Source organism: Mixophyes fleayi, chromosome 1, assembly GCF_038048845.1.
Source record: "Mixophyes fleayi isolate aMixFle1 chromosome 1, aMixFle1.hap1, whole genome shotgun sequence".
NCBI classification, from domain to species: domain Eukaryota; kingdom Metazoa; phylum Chordata; class Amphibia; order Anura; family Limnodynastidae; genus Mixophyes; species Mixophyes fleayi.
Window position 1 is genome coordinate 252,415,029 of NC_134402.1, and position 22,219 is coordinate 252,437,247.

Here is a 22,219-nt window from a genome sequence, read left to right on the forward strand (position 1 = left end):
TTACAATACTGATGATTCATGTTGCCTTAGAGGCAAAGGTGGGCTGTAAGTCCAATGGTCGGTTTTTAATGCTTCTGTGATAGCATGGATTAAGATATATATATATATATATATATATATATATATATATATATATATTAACACATATACACAATACTACAATACTGCACAATATAATGATACACAATAATACATATATAAATAATACCACACTCAATCAGACTTTACCCTAGCCTTCAAATATTTAGATGCTCTTTGAAAACCCATCTCTTTTTTAGAGGTGACCTTATCCCCGATATCACTATTCACACTAATGCACCCTCACAACTGTCCCAATCTCCACTATGAGTCACATTTGCTCCTCTTGTTTCAGCAGTATCCCTTCCACTTAGAATGTAAGCTATCTAATGAGGGTCCTCCATACCTTTTGTTTTCATGTCTGCATTTTTTTTGTCTACCTTATATGTCCCTGTTTTATGTATGTATTGTTTTCCCTACTCTAGGTGCTGTAGAGAACTGTGGTGTCTTACAAATCTACAATAATAGTTATAATAATAGTTAAAATTTTGGTAACTTGTTAAGTAAAAAATAGACCTTGTTGAACAACGAGCATAAGTTACTAGCAAATGGAATCTTGTGTCAAAAGATCATGTGCAAAGCTCATTATCATTGATCATATGTATTTTATACTGAACAATTAAATATTGGTGTTTGACCCAGAAATATTGTGTGTAGATAAATAAAGGGAGCCTTATACTGGAGAGAGACTGTGTCTGGACTGCCAACATATCCTTCACTTCTTCAGGAGTGAAGCATTGGACTATGAAGACTCTGTCAAGTGTTTAAAGTTGGATCAGCATAATTTCTGCAAAAACACTCAGGAAAACTGATTTCTAGAAAATTATCCAGATATAAAATAATGATGATCAATAATGTATTTCTCTATATAGGTGATGTTAAAAGTTAGGGCATCTGTTTGATTATTTGACCACTATAAGTGTTACATTGCATTTATATTGTTGCTGGAATTATAATTGGTTTATTTATATAATGTTTTTATTTACTTATTTGCTTAAAATATTTTTATAATGGTTGTGTTATTTCATGTGATATAAGATAAACTTTAGATATTTAATACTGTGGCAGCATCATAAAGTTTGATTGTTAGTCTGAATCTTAAATTGCTTGTCAAACAATTTTGATTTAGAGCACCAGCCATAGAGCTAAATACCTATATTCACACAGGTTCATTTTCATGCTTGTTTTAAACTGGTTGGCCAATTTTGAAAATGGTTTATTTTATGGCTTATGTCTTGGCATTGTGAATGCTTCCAGCTATGAATTATATAATTGGGAAGCCAAAAAGCCAGGCAACCAAATACTTTAGTACAGTACTATGCCTGGGTATAATTAAGCAGAAAACACATGCTGTGCTTTACAATAAATAATAAAATGAAGCACTTGGACTTCATTTGTTGTCAACATTCTATATATAGGTCTACATATTTATTTGATATTTAAAACCAATTGTATTTTAATATTAATAGCAATAAATATATATTGACAATTGAACTTTCTAATTACCCAAAATTTATGAATGCTGTTTCTTGACCTTTTATAGTGTAATTTATGTTATACTGTACTATAGCAGAGTTGAAAACACATTGAACAAACTATTTTTGCAAATTCATAGGTCATCTACTCATCTATACTCTTGTTTACATAGTTTCATATGACATAAACAGTCTATGAAATTATAAAATGTTTCTGCTATTTTGTTTAGTACTATAGCTTATTTCATTCAAATATCTTCTAAATCATATTTGTAAAACAACTGAATTGCATGAGGTCACCATAAAATCTTGACCTACGGCAGTAACCTGCATCAAAATCCCAGAGCTTTTTAGCAATTGTTTTAATGCAGCTATAATCAAATAACAATATAGGACATGATTTAATATACTCACTCCCCAGATAACCTATGGCTGTAGGTCACCTTTTATGCTTTGCCTTATTTCAAATAACTTTATCATAACAACTAAATTCTAGCAGCAGGAAATATTCATTTCCCATCATAAAAAAATGATCCTATACATTATGTTATATATGTTTTTTTCTAGCATTGATGTAGAAAACAAATACATGATTCAATAACAGTATAATGTAGTTTTTTTTAAAACTTGTTTTTCTTCTAATTAAAAAAAAATATCTGTAGACCATAAGATACTAAAGAGGAGAAAACCTATTATATCTATACATCTATCTATCTATCTATCTATCTATCTATCTATCTATCTATCTATCTATCGCAACAGGTATTTCAGTTGCAAGAATGTAAATTTCCTCAGGATATAAGCTATATAATGATCAAAATGTATACTTTTATAATGAAGCAAATTACTTACCCTTCACAAGTGTGATCTCTGGTGTCCCGCTAGCGCGTTCCTCACAATTAGGTAGATGGATATTCACAATGAAAATATTAGATGTAAAGTGATTCTTTTTCCTTGGGTATTTTATCGTTATAAACACCACTCTAGGGATGCATCAAGGAGAAAACACTAACATGTTGCAATAATGTAGAAAAATATCTTAATCAATCAATTTTGCACTCACAAAACATTCATCACGAAAAGTAATTATATTATGGTCCCCAAAGGTGATGCAAGTCTCTTACCCAAAAAAATACATATAAACTCGTGTCTCCTTGAAGTTAAAATCCCGGGTGATAGAGCTAAGTTGTCATTCCAGTCATTCCTTCTAGTTAAAGACACCTGTACAGCTCCTTATCAGCCAGCACATTTCAACAGTAACTTTTTCAAGGCCCCTAACATGACATTTGTGTCTGTGGTTACAATTATGTGATACAAAATGTAGGTTACAGCCTTTCTGAATGTTTCTGACATGTTCACTGTACTTCCTTATGGTCCTTCCTATGTATTGCAAACTGAATGGACACTCAATAAGTTATATAACATTACTTAATTCATATGTCATAAAAATGTTTAATTTTAAAATCATTGTTGGTTATATGTGATTTAAAACCATTCAGATATTTAATACTTGTGTATGCCAATATCTTACAGTATTAGCAACAATCCTGCCTGGAGTGTGTTTTCAACCATCTGCCTTTAACTTGGTTTAGTGTAATATAATTGTTTTTGAGTTTAGATTTTAAATTAGGTGACAGCTAGAATACCAGTCTATGGTAATATGGTAAATCTCATCTTTTTAAAAAATGCTGCCATTGTTTTTACACAATTATATGTATTTTACGTACCAGAATATTTTGAGATAAAGTACACCTTATCTTTAGTCTCCTCTGTGTTCTTAGTTTAGAATGTTAGTAAGCTCTTTTTCTCCAAAATTGTAACTACTTCAATGGCCTTATTAATTAAATGGGGATCACACAATTACTCCAGGAATTGATATCTTAATGTCTTACTTTGTGAAATATTATTTCTAATAAGAAAAAAAAAATTCTGATATGGATTCACTTACAACTCCACCCTCCACCATAATAGTTCAATTAAATCTAAATCATAACTTTCTTCATAATCTTTAAAATGTTTCTTCAGACTAGTTTTTTCCAAAGCAAACTATTAAAATGATGTGATGAGCAAGAATTGAAAAAGTACAATTAAAATAGGAGGAGGGGGGGGGGGCAGAACCAAACCTTATAGGCCCCCAATACTACAGTGATTCCTAATGTCTCAATCAGTTATTTTGTCATTTGTTACCTTGTGTTTTTCTATTAAACTGCTTTATTTCCTATTAAAGTATTTTAGTATTTACCACTGACATTGTGTGTGAGTGTATGCACTCAAATTTGGTATTCAGCTTGTTTTGTCAATCATCATCATCAAAAATTATTTATCTAGCACCAGCAAATTGCATAGCGCTTTACAATTGGAATTTCAATGCAAAATTTGCATATTGATAGGCCAAAAAATTAAATTTGAATGTTGCATTCCAGTGTTCACATAATATTGTTTTTGTTCCTAGCCAGTTAATATTGGCCATAATGGTTTTCCTCTTCCAGCCATCTTTGTTTTATATTTTAGTTCTCTGTTCATTGTTTGCTGCTACTGAAGCTTAGCTTATGTTTGTTTTGCTAACCCATTCCCCGCTGATTTCCAGTGTTTTCAGTATTTCCCTCTACCTGTCTTCCCTAGAATCCTACCTCCTACCACCGGGACTTATGCTATGCTAGTGTCAACCTGGATATAGATTCTGTGGAAAGCCAACTTTATCTAGAGGAGGAGAGTGAAGTTGAAACTTACAAGATCTTTTCTAAACGGTATAAATACTATAACTGAAATCATTGAATGTGTGCATCAATTCTTGAGAAGGGAGACTATGAAGTAAAATCATTCCAGTACGAAGAATTATGCTCTCCTATTTACAAGGGAAAGAGAAAAGAATGATAGAGAAAAGAATGAAAATATCACAAGTCACCAGTTATTTAATTAGAATCATTTATCTAGCATTATTGAATGGTCTACAGTATGTATTTTTTTCATTTGGTTTTCCCTGTTTTATGTATGTACTGTTTTCCCTACTGTACGGTGCAGCAGAGCACTGTGCTGCTTTACAAATCTATGACAATAATAATAAAAGTAATCTGCATTGGATCTTTTACAAGTGAATGGATACATGTGGGAGGTTTCTTTGGGAACTTCTTATTGATCATATGCAGAATTTAAGTATTTTATTGGGGAAACAATATTTTTTGGTGACTGTAATCCAGTGAGATCTTATTTGCATTATCTTTAGGACTCTCAATATGCTGTCTTATCATTTGGGACTAATAGTTCATAAGAGATAATTTATTATACCTGGGAGCTAACTACTATTGTTCTAATCATTTGAATTAACAATATTTTAATGTAGAATGGTTTAATTATTAATTTCTATATAAATTATTACAGATTAGTATTCCAGAAATATTGATATAATTTAAATTGTTAAATTGAAAAATCTTTATGATATAATTTATAGTATTATATAATATAATTTACATCTATAGGATACTTACTATGTTGAGTGATGTGGGATACCATAAGAGCTGCAAACATTCTTCCTTTTATTGGGTCATTGAAGCTGCTTGGCCCTGGGCCTGGTTAACAATTTAGGAAGGGGCCACGCACTGTTGTTTTTATAACAGTGAACTGTTCCCCATCTTTATTACAGCTTCCAATTTTGTATGTGATATGTGTGAATACATAACTTGGAATGTGCTTCTCTAACCACATGCAATATGTAGGTGCAGAGTTTTATTGAACATATAGGATGAGAATACATCAGCTCTGAGCTGGTGCACAAGTCAAGCCCTTTCCAGCATAGTTCATTAATAGGAACGACTATGAAAATGCACCCTCTCTACTCCTCGCATTACAGTAATCTTGCATTGCAAAATGGGCGCTTGTTTCTGCACAGCTCCACAAAGTGAGACACACAGCTGCAGTTACTCCATACTTCACTAGATATGCCTTCACTCTGCCCAACTCCTCCACTTTGCCTGTACAAACTGCTGCTCCTCTGCAAATGTGGCCATCTTGCTCTGTATACCTAAGCTCCCCATTGGAAATCTGCTTTTGTCTTGGACAAATGGAGTCTCACAGCAGGGCATAGTTCATACTGTGTATGAACTGTGGAGAGGACATTTTGTACTTTGCAAATAACATCCACTGTATTCAATAGGGTCTGAAAGGATTTTAAGAATAAATGGACACTTTAAATAAATATATCACCAGGTCTAGCACATGCTAACTAGAAAGTCTCAATGTTATGTGTCCTATATAACTTAATTGAAGCAAGGTGTTTCAGATTTAGGTACAGTAGGAACTTCTTGAGTTGATAGATGTGCTAGCAATAGATGGCTGACATGATCTGATCTGTCTGTCTAGCTATATGATACTTTTACCTGCAGCCATGGCCAGAGATTCAATACCACTCTTGCCCCAATTTTGTTTTTGCATGTAATCATCACTACTGCCAATATCAAAACATATTACCACACATAATGAAATATTTAAAAAAAATAAAAAAGAATGTAAAGTGTCACTACTTCCGTAAAAATCATCCATCTTTGGTTTGATCTAATCATGGGACTAAAGTGTGCACACTGTTTTATACCAACTACATTCCTGTCAGTATGCACATATTCTAGCATAATAGCTTCATCCATACCCTACCCATTACCACCATCTTCCTTTTCTTAACTCTCCCCAAAGTATTTATACCCTTTTATACACATCTAACATCTTCATCCTCATGCAATACCAACTGGGAATGGGAATCATGGGACATAGCCCTTCTCTTATACATCAATAAGGGAGGGAATGACTTCAAAAGGTTTCAGGAACTGGCAGAGGTCCATAAAAAACTTCCACTACCTATTAGGTTTTGGCTGCTGCTATGATGCATACCTTAGACTGTTCGCCTGGGTGTGATCACTTTAACATCACTCACCTGCAACTTAATCTGACACCTGACCTGATTGGTTACTGACACTTTAAATACTTGTCAGTTTCACTAAACCATTGCCTGTAATATCATCCATACGTTTGCTTCTCAATGTTCTTCTTCCTGTGCATATTTTGCTTTTGTCTGATACTCGGTTTTGAACTATGCATGTGACCTAACCACTCCTGATTGCTGCCTGGATTGACCTTATTGCTTGTGACCCTGAGGTTGGCATTACATCTTATTGCAACTCAATATATCTGCTAAATTTGGTCAAAGTGCATCCTGCATCCCTGTTGCTATAGAGATCTATGCTTTGCATCCCACTGCCAAGTTATGTTAAGTACTACTTGAGAATAAGTCAAGGGGACAATCAAGTATTGACGAACATATCTGCTTCCATGGGAATGGGGGTTGCTAAAGGTAAAGCTCTTGTCTATACCAGGTTCTGATAGCTTAACTAGTAGAGTGATTTGTGACAAGCAGTGAAGTTAGCTACCACAAAATCACTAACTGAAAACTAATGTTTATGTATGCTTTCCAACTTTGCCAGCATGGAAAATTACCAAATACAGACTTACATTTTCAATTGATGTTAGAGTAAGTTGTTAATATTCTGCAGACATGACAATTTGTTAATTACATGTTAATTTTGTAAGAACAGAGATTATATTAACCATTACTAGTAAATTGTACAACTTTTTCCCAATTAAATTCAGGGTGCATGCAAAGCACATGTACTTAATGCCACCATACCACTCACCTGTTTTGATGCTAGTACAATTGTTTGCAGTAAGCCACCTGAAAATCTATTTTCCCCGGGAATTTACCTAGCTGTTGAAACTCTACCGTAGAGTTGAAAGGCTTTAGGATGGCATGGCACATCTGATAACTGCAAATGTTCATTCCATAATAGGTTAACCTTCAGTACCTTTAGATTCTATGATTTTGATCTTTTTCAGAGAAAATCCCTTTCACTTTGTACTGACACTTGCTTAAAAATGAAAGGGCATTGTTCTAGGTGATGATTCACATCTAAGCTTGTCTTAGGTTAGTCCCTTTAATATTTTATTGTGTACCTCAACTGTTTAAATTGAAAGAAATAAAAATATAATACTTAGCTTTACTCAAACTACTAATAACGAGTGATTAGTTTTCTGAGTATTTACAATTTTTACAATTCTTGCAAATTTTGTAATTGATGCTAGTTCTTTCACACCACAACTCTTTCAATTTTACAAATAAGTCAATACTTAACTAGGAGACAACAGAAAAGTGATGCATATCCTTCAACACAGTCTAATTAGCAGTAGTACTGACAAAGTTAGCAGTGCCAAATGCACTCTCTATGAGTGTGCTCCTGACCCATCAACATATCTTCCTCTACTTCAAAGGAAAGTTTCAATGAGTCATCAAATGATATGCCATTAGAAATAATGATGTCAAAAACATCTGCTATGTTAAAATAAAAAATTAAGAAAACAACAAAAGCTCAAAAATAATACTAACAACTGATGGGGTAGAGTAAACTGACTATACCAATGGAAAACTTATATTTCATATTGGATTTATTTTTCTACTAGTAAAATATCGATGAGTATATTGAGACTTAAAAATGGTATTTGATGACAGCTAAAATAATTTTACACAAATTGCATTGCCTTTCATGTCCTAACAGTACACAGGAGACAATTTAGGATTGTGCTGTAAGAACTGGCAGCTGAAAAATTTGTAAGTGTGCAGCAAGCTGGGGAGTGTGCAGTAAATCTCAAGATATCGTATTATTGGCCTTGATGAAACAATGGCATCATCAATATATTGAACATTTTAGAAAGCATGCATTCGGCAACATAGTTAAAGTGTGCATTCAGTCAAACTTTCATTTCTTATTGAAAATTTGACATATGGTGTCTTGGTAGCTGTCACAATACCGGGACACCCACAGGATATTTTTCAACACCAACAAGCAAGGAAGGTACCCAGAGTTAACTAGAAAAAAATATCACACCAAGTCTATGTTTTTCCAGGTTATCTTGCAGCCTATCATCCTCACCCAGTATTGTGGATGTTGGAAAATATTTTCACACCCATACAAGTATCTGAATGAAAAATGCTTACTTTTATTTACATTAATCACCAACAGAGCTTTAGCACTTTTATGAAAGGATTAAATCAGCCCCACCCCACAGTTGAACATAACTGACAGGAAACACAATACAAATTCCCTTATGGGGTTTTCTCTCCAGGCTCAATCTGTTCTTAGCATGGTTCCTTTCTCATCTCCCAATGCTGCTAGCGATATAGTGGTCCTTCTTCAATGTCACCACACTTTTGGAGGGCACAGATTTAAACAAGACCTGCAGCTTATCTCACTTCTGGCCCTCTGCCAGTGCTGACTCCACAAAGAATGGAGATAACAGGATTGCAAAAGTTTTCTCAACCAAACAAGCATACTCACTGGTGATAAAGTTATCTGTGAATTAACTCCTTCTAGTCTTTTAGTGAGATCCAGAGTTTTATTCTTAACAGCACTTTCTGTCACCTATAGAGCAGGCTGTGCTCTGAATAGTTTTTTCAAGATCAGTCTTTCGTTGGGGTGGCTAAATGTCTTTTATAGTATTGGCACAAACCTTGAGACACTATTTAAACAAAGTATACATATTGATACAAGGTAAATATAAATACCTAAAGAAGAGTGCTTCTCAGCGAGCTTAACCTTTATTTGAACATTCCCGATACCCACCTCGCGTTGAACCTAGGAATCTGAGTGAGATTTACAAGGAGCTGTAGATACAACACTAACATCAATAGCCTGGTTGCATGTCACAGATGATTACTCCATATAAGGACTGTGGGCTAAAATAGATTTCAAGGTCTAGTGCTCTGACTGCTGATAGTAATGTGTCAGGAACCTGCAATGTTTTGACTCCAATCTCAGCATATATTGTTTACAGACATTAGAAACTGGGACTCAGGCCTATCTTGTAAACATTTTATTTATTATTTATTATTTATATCTCACCATCATATTATCATCTCTGTACCATTGGAGCTTACAGTCTAAATTTCATATCACAAAAACACACACCAGATTATTTGCCAGATGCCAATAATGCTACCAAGATGTTTTTGAAATGTGTATGGAAACCGGAGTACTTGGAGAAAATCCACACAAACACAAAGTGAACATGTAAACTCAGATAGAGCCCTGGTCAGAATCACGCCCCTGGCCCCAGCACTGTTAAACAGCCATGCTAAGCATTGTACACTGAGCCACAGTTTATAATAACTCAGGGGCTCATGCTGAGATGTGCGTATAAGACATGCTGCCAGCATGTATCATATATGCAGGCAGCAGGAGACAAGATACAGCACTGGTAGGCTAGCTACACACTACAGAAGAATTTCTCCCAATGCGATATCATTAGCGATTTTACCAATGACTGTCCCAATCAGCATGCTGATTCATACATGCACTCTATAGACATTGGACATGATTTTCTGTCCAATCTCTGATAACCATTGTCTCAAAAGATTGATACTCCATACACAGTATATAGATATATGCCATCCCAGCAGCAATATGCTAAATTAATTTAAATAAAGGGCTGAACCTCAGCGCACACAATACCCACAAATAAATGTTCAGGAAGAGGAAATACATCATCACCATTTTCTTATTCTACTTTATGCAAAGTGTTTATTTGGCAACTTCGTACACAACTGTGTATGTGGGGAGTTGCTTTCATGTAAGTCTGTCACACTGTGTCACAATGAGGGGAAGGAGCTTTAAATGTAAATGAGGGATATTTAACATGCAAGTACAAATAGCTCCAGTGTAAATATAGCTTGCAGCAGTTTTGCTGTGATCTACAAAAAACAATAAAACAGGAAATATATATATACTTATGTATGTGCATTCCAGATAAAATTATGACTACAGAGTTATGGTACTATAAATGCTGAGCAAAAACAAAAAATATCCCATTCAACTAACTTCCCTTATTAAAATGGAGCCCGACTTGGAGGGGTTTTTAATGTGTGTGAGAGTGGGGAAGGAATGGAATTGTAATGTAGGGGGTGTCTCTTAATGAAATGTGGGTGGGGTGTGAGCTATTAATTTCATATAAATGTGAGAGTGGAAGCTAATCATTTAATGGTCAGTGGGAGATTTTAATTTATTTGTGGGGGATATTTATTTTATGGTGGGGGCTATTTAATTTAATAGTCTATTTGTAATTAATCTCTTTTTACGTATAGCCAGGAGCTGATCGTATCATACCCGACAATCTTTTCTAACTGTTCTAGCCCTCTTTTCACTGTGTGAGAATGCTCCTTCCACATGCATGTGGGGTCCACTTCCCAGGTGCAGCGGTGTTTAGGAGACATGAATGGTAAGACTACTGTTAAGTTGCGTTGCAAATAGTTACTTCATTAGAATGCTCTCTGAAATTATTACTGAAAGCAGTCATAGGTTCGATCTCCTCTAGGGCGAAGGTGTCAAAATATTTTTGACCGGGAAATGTTGCAAAATCATACACATTTCACAATATACTCAGGGCTTCCTCAGGGATCATAAGTGTATTCCTCTGGATCAGTCTTTGTCAAGACCTTGACAAAACATAGCAAAACGCGCATTGGTGTTTTCGCTGTATGCACCCTGATCCAGAGCTTATAGTAGAAGGATACATATGTTAGATTTAGAAGCTCCCTAAATCCAGAGCTAGTACGGAGTGACTAGGAGGCAGACAGCAATTCACTCCCCATATATGGCATGCAAGATAGGCAGCATTAATACAGATTGAATCGCTATAAGGAGTATATACAGGGAACATGCTCATTGTTTTGGAGGAGCTTACCCTAATCATTGGCTTATTACTTTGGTGGAGGAAGTGCTCCATTCAAGTTTTTGTTTACCACTATCTACATATTTAGAGGAGAACAAGTTAGATTATTAGACTCATTCTGCTTCTCATGTTGTTAGGCTATGTTTACCGTGTGAAATCCAGCAAGTATCATAGGGTATGGTCATAGATAGGAGACCATACTCCCTTTTTCAATCCAAGATTAGACTATGAGTTGGATTATGGAAGCATAGGGTCAATCTAATAGCAATTGTACCATCATATTAGATTTCAGCTTTTCTAATATAGGCAATTACCTTCAGTCACATCAGTTATAAAGGACCTATACAAAGAGTGCATCCAGCTATTTTATAATAACCTCTTTATTACTTTTATTCACAAGCACCTAGATTTTGCTATTTTGAGCTATGTCTCCCTTTAATTAAGTTAATAAAGGTTATATTTTTTTTTTGACGTCCATTTAACAATAATTATATGTGATTGTTAATTCCAGTGCGATTAAGTGCACCTACTGTGTAAATAACCATCTAGTTCCATTTGTTTTTTTGCTACATACGTTGAGTTAAATTGTTCTTTGGTTGCAGCCCTTACACCAGATATTAGAGAAATCTTGGAAAGATGTTATAGTTAGGTTAACTCCCAACAATCAGTTTGCTGCCTGCTCTGCCTTCTTTCAGTTTGCTGCCTGCTCTGAAACTGGTCTGCACATTAGTTTCTGCTCCTTTGCTGCCTATACTGACCATAGACCATCTGACTTTCATTGTGCATCATCTTTATACATGTAGATATACTGCACTTCTGTCACAGCAACCTTCCCTTTTGGTGCAGTGGTATGTGCACATAAATGCACAAAATGCTATTGCTTTAATTTAGAGCTTTCAATGTAACCTTAATGAGCTTGTTGGCTGTCTATTTTCCTTCTACATGATTCCTGTTCACTTCCCCTATGTGGAATATAAACTATTTAGCTCTCTACCTGTTATCCCAGCTACCCTACAAAAACTGACTATAGCATAGTTTCTAGGCAAATGTAGATATTTAGGAAAAAATATTATCAATTCTAATTGCACTTGAATTAAATGTAGTTATTTTCACGCACTAGAATCAAGAATATCAGTAATGATTAAAACTTTCAATTCATTTTTAACCTTTCCGAACTAATTATTAAAAGCAAATATAACGTTTTGCATTCTTCACAATATCAACAGATTAAATGTTTAATAAAATCTCCCTTGATATATCAAGAGATATATGTTGATATATCATTAAGTTTCTACAGTTCATCTTTTGGACATTACCAACAGACATTTTTTTGCCACCATGCTGCTTTATTGCTGTTTTGTTTGGGCAAATTTCTAAAAGTAATATATTATAAAATGTGCTGATAAAAGTTTTGATACACAATTTAAGATCCTTTGAAAGTTAAGTCCAATCCCATAGTTTAAGAATTTATATTCTGAAATAAGTTTAATGTGAAACTTGGTTCAACATTTATATTTATTTGTTATGTAACATTTAAAATAAACTAGCCATTTTCCTTAATAGTGAAAGCAATTTTTTTTAAAACTTGTAAATGCATTGTGCAATTATTTATTTTTTCGAAATTATAAAAGGAATAACTTCTCACTTTTTTACTGTAACCTATTTATTTATGTTTAATAAAGTAACAGACATTGCATCTACAGAAAGCTTGAAACATCTTCATTTGTTCACTTGCTCTGGGCGATTACTCTGGTCATTATAGTGGACTATTCCCTGCCTAGAAGGTGGTTAATCTCTATAGAAAGGAGGCATTCAAACCTTGAATGCTAGCCGCACATCTAGTCTTTCTTGACTAGGATACTTCATTAGTGTTATGTGGCACAGTATATCCAACTATTGTATTGGCTGTGCAGCTGAGTCTATGCAGTGTGTGCTTTCTTGATAAATCTTTTCACACTGTATGCTTTGTGAACTCAAGGGATTAAGCATTTGAAAAAATATGTGATTGTTTCAGAAGTGCAAAATCTGAGATAAGATACTCCTGAAGATTTATAGTAAAAAAAGAAAAAGTAAATCCTAAAAGGAATTTTATTCTGAGTTTAATTCAGGATAAAAGAGAGCTGGAGAATAAGCTAGCACAAAGGTGAAGGTATTTTAGGAAGGATAATATAAAAAATACAAAAGGGACTTCTAAAGATATCAAATGCTGTATCAACACAAAGCAACAAAATGGAGTTAAAGATTAATTTGGAAACAAGTTTTAAAAGATGCCATAGAAGAAAATTAGCAGTTACAGTATTTAGTTTTTTTGCATCATATTTAATGTAGAGGGTTTTTATCATACATGTAAATATGTAGGTAATATGCAATAATTATTTTACATCATTTTACTGAAAGCCTATACTGACAAAGTTCGAAAAATATGCAAATATTTTGAAGAACTCCAACTAATATATGAAAAAAGTAACTATTCTTACCAAGTGGCAGAACCATGGGGATCCATGCCTATTTCTAGAGGTACTCACTCCACCACTGATGGTAATGGTCCCATGTCTAGATTCAACACCCAGAAGAAGTTTAATTAAAAACACTGTTCAATTATATTTGTTGATAAGGCAAACTTGATTGCTGCTGACAGGAGTGAATAGCACACACAGCCTCCTAATTGATATTCAAATCTCCTGCTGTCGTTACCAGGAGAGTGGTACAATAATGAGTGTCTGCAGGCAGCAGTAAAGCATGGTGGAGGTTCCTTGCAAGTTTGGGGTTGCATTTCAATAAATGGAGTTGGGGATTTGGTCAGGATTAACAGTGCCCTCAATGCTGAGAAATACAGGTAGATACTCATTGATCATGCAATACCGTCAGTGTGGCGTCTGATTGGCTCCAAATTTATTCTGCAGCAGAATAAGGACCCCAAACATACTGCCAATGTCATTATGAAATATCTTTATCGTAAAGAAGAAAAAGGAATCCTGAAAGTGATTATATGGCCTCCACAGAGCCCTGATCTCAACATTCTCATGTCTGTCTAGGATTATATGAAGAGACAGAAGGATTTGAGGAAGCCTACATCCACAGAAGATCTGTGGTAATTTCTCCAGGTTGTTTGGAACAACCTCCTTGCCAAGTTCCTTCAAAAACTGTGTGCAAGTGTGCCTACAATAATTGATGCTGTTTTGAAGCCTAGGGTGGTCACGTGAAACAATGATTTGACTTAGATTTCTCTTCTATTCATTCACTTTGCATTTTGTTAATTGATAAAAATAAACTATTAACACTTCTAATTTTTAAAGCATTTTTACTTTGCAGACATTTTTCCACATCTGCCTAAAACTTTTGCACAGTACTCTATATTAATACTTATATGGTAAATAGAATAAATAAATAATTAGCAACAGTATTATTATTATTATTATTATTATTATTATTGTTATTATTGATCGGACAGTTGCAAGAGTATACCAGCGTGAGTAGTATAGGTGGAAGTAGTGTATGATTTAGTAAAGGGGTGGGTTTTCAGAGATTGTTTAGAAGGCAGGGGGACTGTATGATCAGGTGGAGTAGGGAAATCCATAGATGGGTATCAGCAAATGAAAAGTCTTATAGGAGGAGTGACAGGTGGGTCTATCAGAGAAGAGATGAGATGTAATCAGAGCCCGTTTCTAAGAGTTTTTAAATAAGTATTTTAAATGAGGTTTGAGATGTAAAAATGGGTTTTTGTTGTTGAGGGCTTTGTAATTGACAGTGAATAATTTGAATTGAATTCCAGAGCCTATGAGGAGCCAATGTAGGAATGTAGGAATGTTCACGGTGGTGCAATGGATGTAGAGCAACACATTATCAGGGTGGTGGAATGGGTATGGAGCAACAAGAGATGAATAGTTTTGCTGCAACATCTATGATGAATTGAATTTGGGACAGATGGTTGAGGGTAATGCCAGGTAAGTGCAGGATCTGCCCTTGGTTGCACTGCAGCATTTTCCTTAGGTATGCTTGCATCCTGCAGCTTCTGTCTGCTAAGAGCTATGTTGGATTTTGCCATTATGTGAACCTGGCCTGAAGAACCGCTCTACCGCCAGAGGTGCTGCTTTATGACCATTGTACTTTTTATCTCACTAACAGGAGTTAATTCATTCCCTAATCAGCATCCACACCTGTTCACTGCTTTTTTTTCTCAGACTGTCTCTCTCAGTAATCTTTGGCAGTTCATTGTTGTCTTGCCTGCTGCTGCTAATTCTCCAGAGTATCCTGTGTTCCAGTATGACCTCCTGGTATTGACCCTGCTTGTTCCTTGTCTCCGCTGTTTATCTTCTGACCCAGACCCAGACTTTGTTCTCGACTACACTCCAGCTCATTTCCTGGTACCTTTGTGGCTCTTCTGGTTTTGACTATTTGGCTTGTTCGACCTTTCTCTATTCTGACACCCAGGGATCGATCCAGTACCTCATGTTTCCTGGCAAAACCTCAAGTCCTGTCTATTGTGGTTAATCCAGTACCTCGTGCCTTGTGCCTCCTGTGTAAACCCGGTGTCATTCCATCTGTGATTAATCCAGTGCCTCATGCCTCCTGAGTCTACCAGGAATCCTGACACTGTGATACATCCAGTGTGTTCAGCCTTCTCTGTTTCTTCAGTTGCTGAGCTAGGTCTGGTATACGGCTTCTCTGTATTGCCTCTAAGAACTGTTTTACTGTGTGTGACTTCCTGAGTTATTTAACCTATATTGCCAGTCCTGCTGTTTGTACCTGCTGCCTTGAACTGTGTTCCTGTTTATCATTTACCTTACCAGTCTCTGCCTGTGAATCTCTGCCTAAGAAAGACACTTTACATTTACAATATTAATCTCTCTAGAGTGCATGATAGGAATCCTGAGAAGAGGAGGTGGTTGTAGTAGTTATGGTGATAATGATTGACTGTATGCATTTTGGTTAAATTGTTGACTAGAAAAGAGTGTATTTTAGCAATATTTCAGAGGTGGAACTGATAGGAATAGGAGAAAGACTGGATGTGAGGAATAAAATAGTGGGCAGAGTCAAGGGTGACAGTAAAGAAATTAGGTTAGGAGTGTGAAAAACTTGTGCTCTTGTTAATGATGAATTTTAGGTAGCATTGGGACATGGGTGGAGAACTTAAGAGGGAATAGATTTGAGGGGTTGGTTATAGGATGAGATGATGAGATGGGTATAGAGATTTTGTCCTCAGTTACAGGGAGAACTAAATTAAGGTTCTGATTTTGGGTCTGGCATGATCAGGTATCCTCTCAAATAATGTTGATATTGTCTTTACAGTAGGTGGCAAACCATGAGCTGTAAGAACAGAAGAGGGAGATGTTGCAGGTGAACAGAGAAACAAGTTGAATGTGGCGATTATGAGACAATCATCATCATCATCATCACCATTTATTTATATAGCGCCACTAATTCCGCAGCGCTGTACAGAGAACGCATTCACTTCAGTCCCTGCCCCATTGGAGCTTACAGTCTAAATTCCCTAACATACACACAGACAGACTAAGGTCAATTTTGCAGCCAATTAACCTACCAGTATGTTTTTGGAGTGTGGGAGGAAACCGGAGCACCCGGAGGAAACCCACGCAAACACGGGGAGAACATACAAACTCCACACAGATAAGGTCATGGTTGGGAATTGAACTCATGACCCCAGTGCTGTGAGGCAGAAGTGCTAACCACTTAGCCACCGTGCTGCCCAAACAATGACATGGGATGGAAAACTGGGTTGATAATAAAGAAATGAAGTAGGTTTGTTTTGCTAGTGAGTAGGAAGGACAGAAACTACATGCAATCTTCTTCATTGCATGTTGCCTGCATTCGCAGCTCCTATCTCCTGAACCTTGAACTTGTGCTTATGTATTATCTGCAGTGCCTCTGTTCACCAGAGGTGCTGCTATTGTGACCTTCCTTTCTTCACTAGGGGTTAACTTGTTATCTCCTGGACCTGGGTGTTCCCTAATTACACCTGATGCTCCCAGTATACCTTGATGGTCATTGCTGTTTCTTTGAATTCCTTATGGTTTGTTCTCTCTGCTGCTTCTGTGCTCTCGGACTCCACATGCTGCTGCTACACAACTGCTCCGGATATCTCTCTACCTTCCATTCTACCTGCATCTGCAGTATTCACTATGCAGTTTCAGCTATACTAGGTATGTAGCATTTACCTGTATTTTCTAAACAATAAACACCTTTATGCTTCATCACATCCCTGGGTCCATTGCTGTGATTTACTTTGAAGCGTGACACCATGACAAGCCAAAAAAACAAATTTGGAACTGTGTGAAAGATCCTGCTTCAGATTTGTCCTGGGACTCTCTTTGCAATTGTTTTTCATTTATTTCCTCTTACAATATGTCTGCCTCACAAATTACTGAACTACCTTTGCTACAGACTCTACAAGCAGACATAATTTTACTATGCTCTAAGTTGGCACAATTTTCTGCCTTACTTATTGACCCTCTCCAGAGACTGTCAGATTTTGTCTATCCCATTTCTAATGCGGTTGATTTTTCTCATCCAATCTTCTCTGCTGCTGAATCAAGGCAAACATCATTTCTTAATAGTGTTACTACAAATTTACCAAGAACTATGGTGTAACAAACTCCAGTTTCACAGGTGGTCCACGCCCCAATCTGACCGCAGAAGAACTAATAAATATGTCTCTACTGTGCCAGTATTATACACTTTTTACAAGACTGTTATCTCCACAAACCACGACTGTCTACAGAACCGTCTTCTGTTTATTCCCCTCCTCATTCTGGATTTGTTTGTGCTTCACTTCCCATGATCACATTAAAGCATGTTCTGCTTTTTGGGATGAGACCTAGCCCGCCAGTTCAAGCAACCTGTCTCAGGGCACAGTTCTCTACAGTTTATCACTCTCACTACTGTTCCTGTGTCATCTGTTCTTCAGTATATGTTCTTTTTAAGCCAGCATTATATTGCAGCTCATTACTGATCCTGAATCAGAGAGAAGAGTTTGCAGCAGGAGGGGGTGGTCCACGGTGTGGAAGACTGCGAAGAGGTCAAGGAGAATGAGTAGGGAGAAGTGACCCTTGGATTTGGCTGATAAGAGATCATTAGTAACTTTGGCCAGGGCAGTTTAGGTGGAGTGGAGGGGGCGGTATCGGGATTGGAAAGGGGCAAGGAGGGAATTGTCCAAGAGCAGTCTGGAGAGGCGGCTACAGACAATCCGCTCAAGTAATTTGGAGGCATAGGGAAGAAGTGAGATAGGGCGATTATTAGCAAGAGAGGTGGGGGTCAAGATTAGGTTTTTTGAGGATAGGAGAGATAATAGCGTGTTTAAAAGAGGAGGGGACTACACCAGAGGAGAGTGATAGGTTGAAAAGATGTGCGAGGTAAGAGCAGGCAGTGGGAGAGAGAGAGTGAAGGAGGTGAGAGGGGATGGGATCGAGAGGACATGTAAAGGGTAGGTAGATCCTGTCTCTGGGTAACCGGCTTTTAGGGATCTCAGCTCTCCTGTATATTGCTACTCAGCACAGACACCTCTGAGTCGTGAATGGTCTGCTGACTAAAGGTCATCTGCTTCTCTCAGCATATTGTTCCTGTCGTATTCTCCTGACTCACCTGCCACTCTCCAAGATTTGTATACTTACCCTCCTGCAGTACGGCATAGCTACACATCTCCATTGTCTCTTGGTTCCTTCTTAGTATGCTCTGCACCCTCTAGAGGACTGCGACCTGCGGTTGGAGAGCAGCCAAGTCCATATCTCTTTGCGGTGATCCCTGGTAAATACCTCTCCTTCCATTAGACTCCGTACCTCTCGGGGGGTAGTCATTGCCTAGCAGGTTTCGAGGCCCATCCTGATCCCGAACAACTTGACAGTACATGACAGCCAGCTCTTGTTGCCTGTCCTGAGGTGCCAGTCTCTGCCTCCACATCTGAAGTGCAAGTCTCTGCTTTCAGCTCCGAGGTGCCAGCCTATGCCTCCAGTTCCGAGGTGCCATCTCTGCCTCCAGCTCTGAGATACAATCCGTTTCCATGGTGCCATCAAGTTTCGTGGTGCCAATCTCTGCCTCCAGTTCTGAGGTACCATTCAGTTCCGAGGTGCCAGCCTCTGCCTCCAGTTCCAAGGTGCCACCGTCTGCCTCCAGTTTCTCGTCGCCATCCTCTGCCTCCAGTTCTGGGGTGCCAACCACTTCGTCCAGTTCTGAGGTATCATCTAGTTCCGAGGTTCCAGCCTCTGCTTCCAGTTCCCAGTTGCCATCCAGTTCTGAGTTGCCAACCTCTGCCTCCAGTTTCGAATTGCCAGCCACTGTTTCTGTTCCTAAGTTACAACCTGCTTCTGAAAAGGCTATGCCCTCACAGCCTACTTTAGAAAGGGCGCAGTCCCCACATCCTGCTTCACTATGGGTTCTGCCACTCCAATCTACTCCAGAGTCATTGCCACTCCATGCAGTTCAGCCTGAGTTGCCATTCCATGCAGATCAACCTGAGTTGCCACTTAATGCGGTTCAGCCCAAGTTGCCACTCTATGCGGTCCAGCCAAGTTGCCATTTAAGTTGGTGCAGTCAGATTTGCCAGTTGGTGCTGTCCTGTCCGAGGCTTCTCTCAGTGCTGTGCGGTCCAAGGCTTCTCCCAGTGCTGTCTGGTGCAAGGCTTCTCCCAGTGCTGTCCAGTCCAAGGCTTCTCCCAGTGCTGTCCTATCCAAGGGTGCCCAGTCCAGGCCATCCTCCAAATGTACCCATCCTCCAGGAGGGCCCATTCCATGCCGTCCCTTGTTGAGGGTCTCCAGTCTTTGCCGTCCCGTGCCAAGAGTCTCCAGTCCAGGCCATCTCTTGTCGATGGTCTCCAGTCCGAACCGTCACCTATCTTTGAGGGGCAACTTTCCCAACTTAGTGCTCTTCTGAGGTTTGGTGCTTCATATATTTCCTCTATACCTATTCTCATTAGTGACCCAAAGAGACAAATACTGTTTTTGATATTTCACTTTAGAGGGGAAGCCTTGGAATGGGCAAATTCCTATATTGAGACTGATCACCCCATCCTACTCTTTACTGAGGCAGTAATCCCCCGCTATGCCATCTTGCAGGGCATTTTACAATACCACCTATCACATCTGGCCAAGAAATACCACTGTGTTTCACCCAATTGGTTGAGGCACCCATTCCACCCTAAGGGGGGGGGGTACTGTCAATATCTGCCTGAAGCCTTCTGCATTACATGCTGCTTGCATTGGCAGCTTCTACCTCCTGGACCTTTGAATTGTGCCTTATGTATTATCTGCAGTGCCTCTGTTCACCAGAGGTGCTGCTATTGTGCCTTTCCTTTCTTCACAAGGGGTTAACTTGTGGCATCAGCTATCTCCTGCACCTGGGTGTTCCCTTCTTATACCTGCTTATCCCAGTATACCTTGCTGGTCATTGTTGTTTCTTTGCCTTCCTTATTGTTTGTTCTCACTGCTACTTCTGTGCTCTCGGACTCCAAATCTTGCTGCTACACAACTGCTCCAGATATCTCTCTACCTTCCATTCTACCTGTGTCTGCAGTAATCACTATGCAGTTTCAGCTATATTGTGTTAGTACCATTTACCTGTATTTTCTGTTCTAAGCAATAAACACCCTTATGCTTCATCATATCCCTGGCTCAATTGCTGTGATTTACTGACAGCATGACAGGGAAGTGTTGTAAGAAAAACAAATTAATACATAGTGAAGGAAGTAGGCATTGAAGCAAAATTTCCTCAAGTGCCACTTAGCAGTGTGAGCATACTGAGAGCAGACAGCTGGTCTGTTTGGTGCGCCATGTTTGCAGTTTGGAACTCCAGACACTGTATATGATGACTTGAGCTGCTTTGTTAAGAGCTAAAATTAGTGTGCTGTTGTATAAAGAAGCATCCTGAGTAGGATAAGGAAGTGGGATATGGGATAGAGGAAGTAAGTTTTAGTGAATATAGGCAGTGGATTGAGTTGCTAGCACTTAGATGTTGCTGGGTGCATGTGTATTTGGGAGCAGAGGAGAGGATGGCAAGTAGTGAAACTATTGTGTATGGAAAGTGGACTCACACATTATACTTAATACTTATACTTATGTTGCCACACCTCATTAGCTGCTTTAAAAGCATCAGCCACATTAGCCTACACAATTAATTTAACTGATCTTCGTCTATGATTTTCCAACAGAATTTGTGAAAAATTATTACCGTATATACTCGTGTATAAGCCGAGTTTTTCAGCACATTTTTTGTGCTGAAAAAAGCCCCCCTCGGCTTATACTCGAGTCCCACTTACCTGGTCTCCGTTTTCCAGTCTCCCCCGCTCATCTGCAGGCATCTGCAGCCTCTGTGGATCACTGTCAGCCACCATTTTATTGTAGCCCGTTTTTGTGTGTTCATTGCACATGGAACAATAAAGTTAAATGAAAAGGAGCCTGTCAGTCAAAGCTAAAGACCGGGACATTTCCATCTAGCCCCGCTGGTCAGAGACACATGTAAGTACCCTGACTTGTCCACTGCAATTATTTGCAGCAGTTTTATAAAGTCCAATATTTTCATTTTTTGTCACCTATTAATAAGTGTCTGAAGATTCTTTTGCATAACTGTGAAATCATTGAAAAGTCTAAAAACATCCCAAACTTCAAGTATAATAAGGGTTAAATCACACAAAGCAAATTGTATTGTTCTGTTAAAATGTTTCTTCCAGCAAACAAAATCAAACTTATCTTTATCTGAGCTATTATATCAAATTCTATTTAGTGTATGTGCAGCATCTTTTGCATTACTAAAGCCTAAATTACTGTACTGTTCTGAACACTTAGGAGTAACTGCTCATCACCTTCTAAAGGCGAATAAACTTAACTGGCACATGTATTTAGTATCCACAGACTGTCTCATTGATTTATATATTAATGATCTGAGTTGTCTTTAGTGAA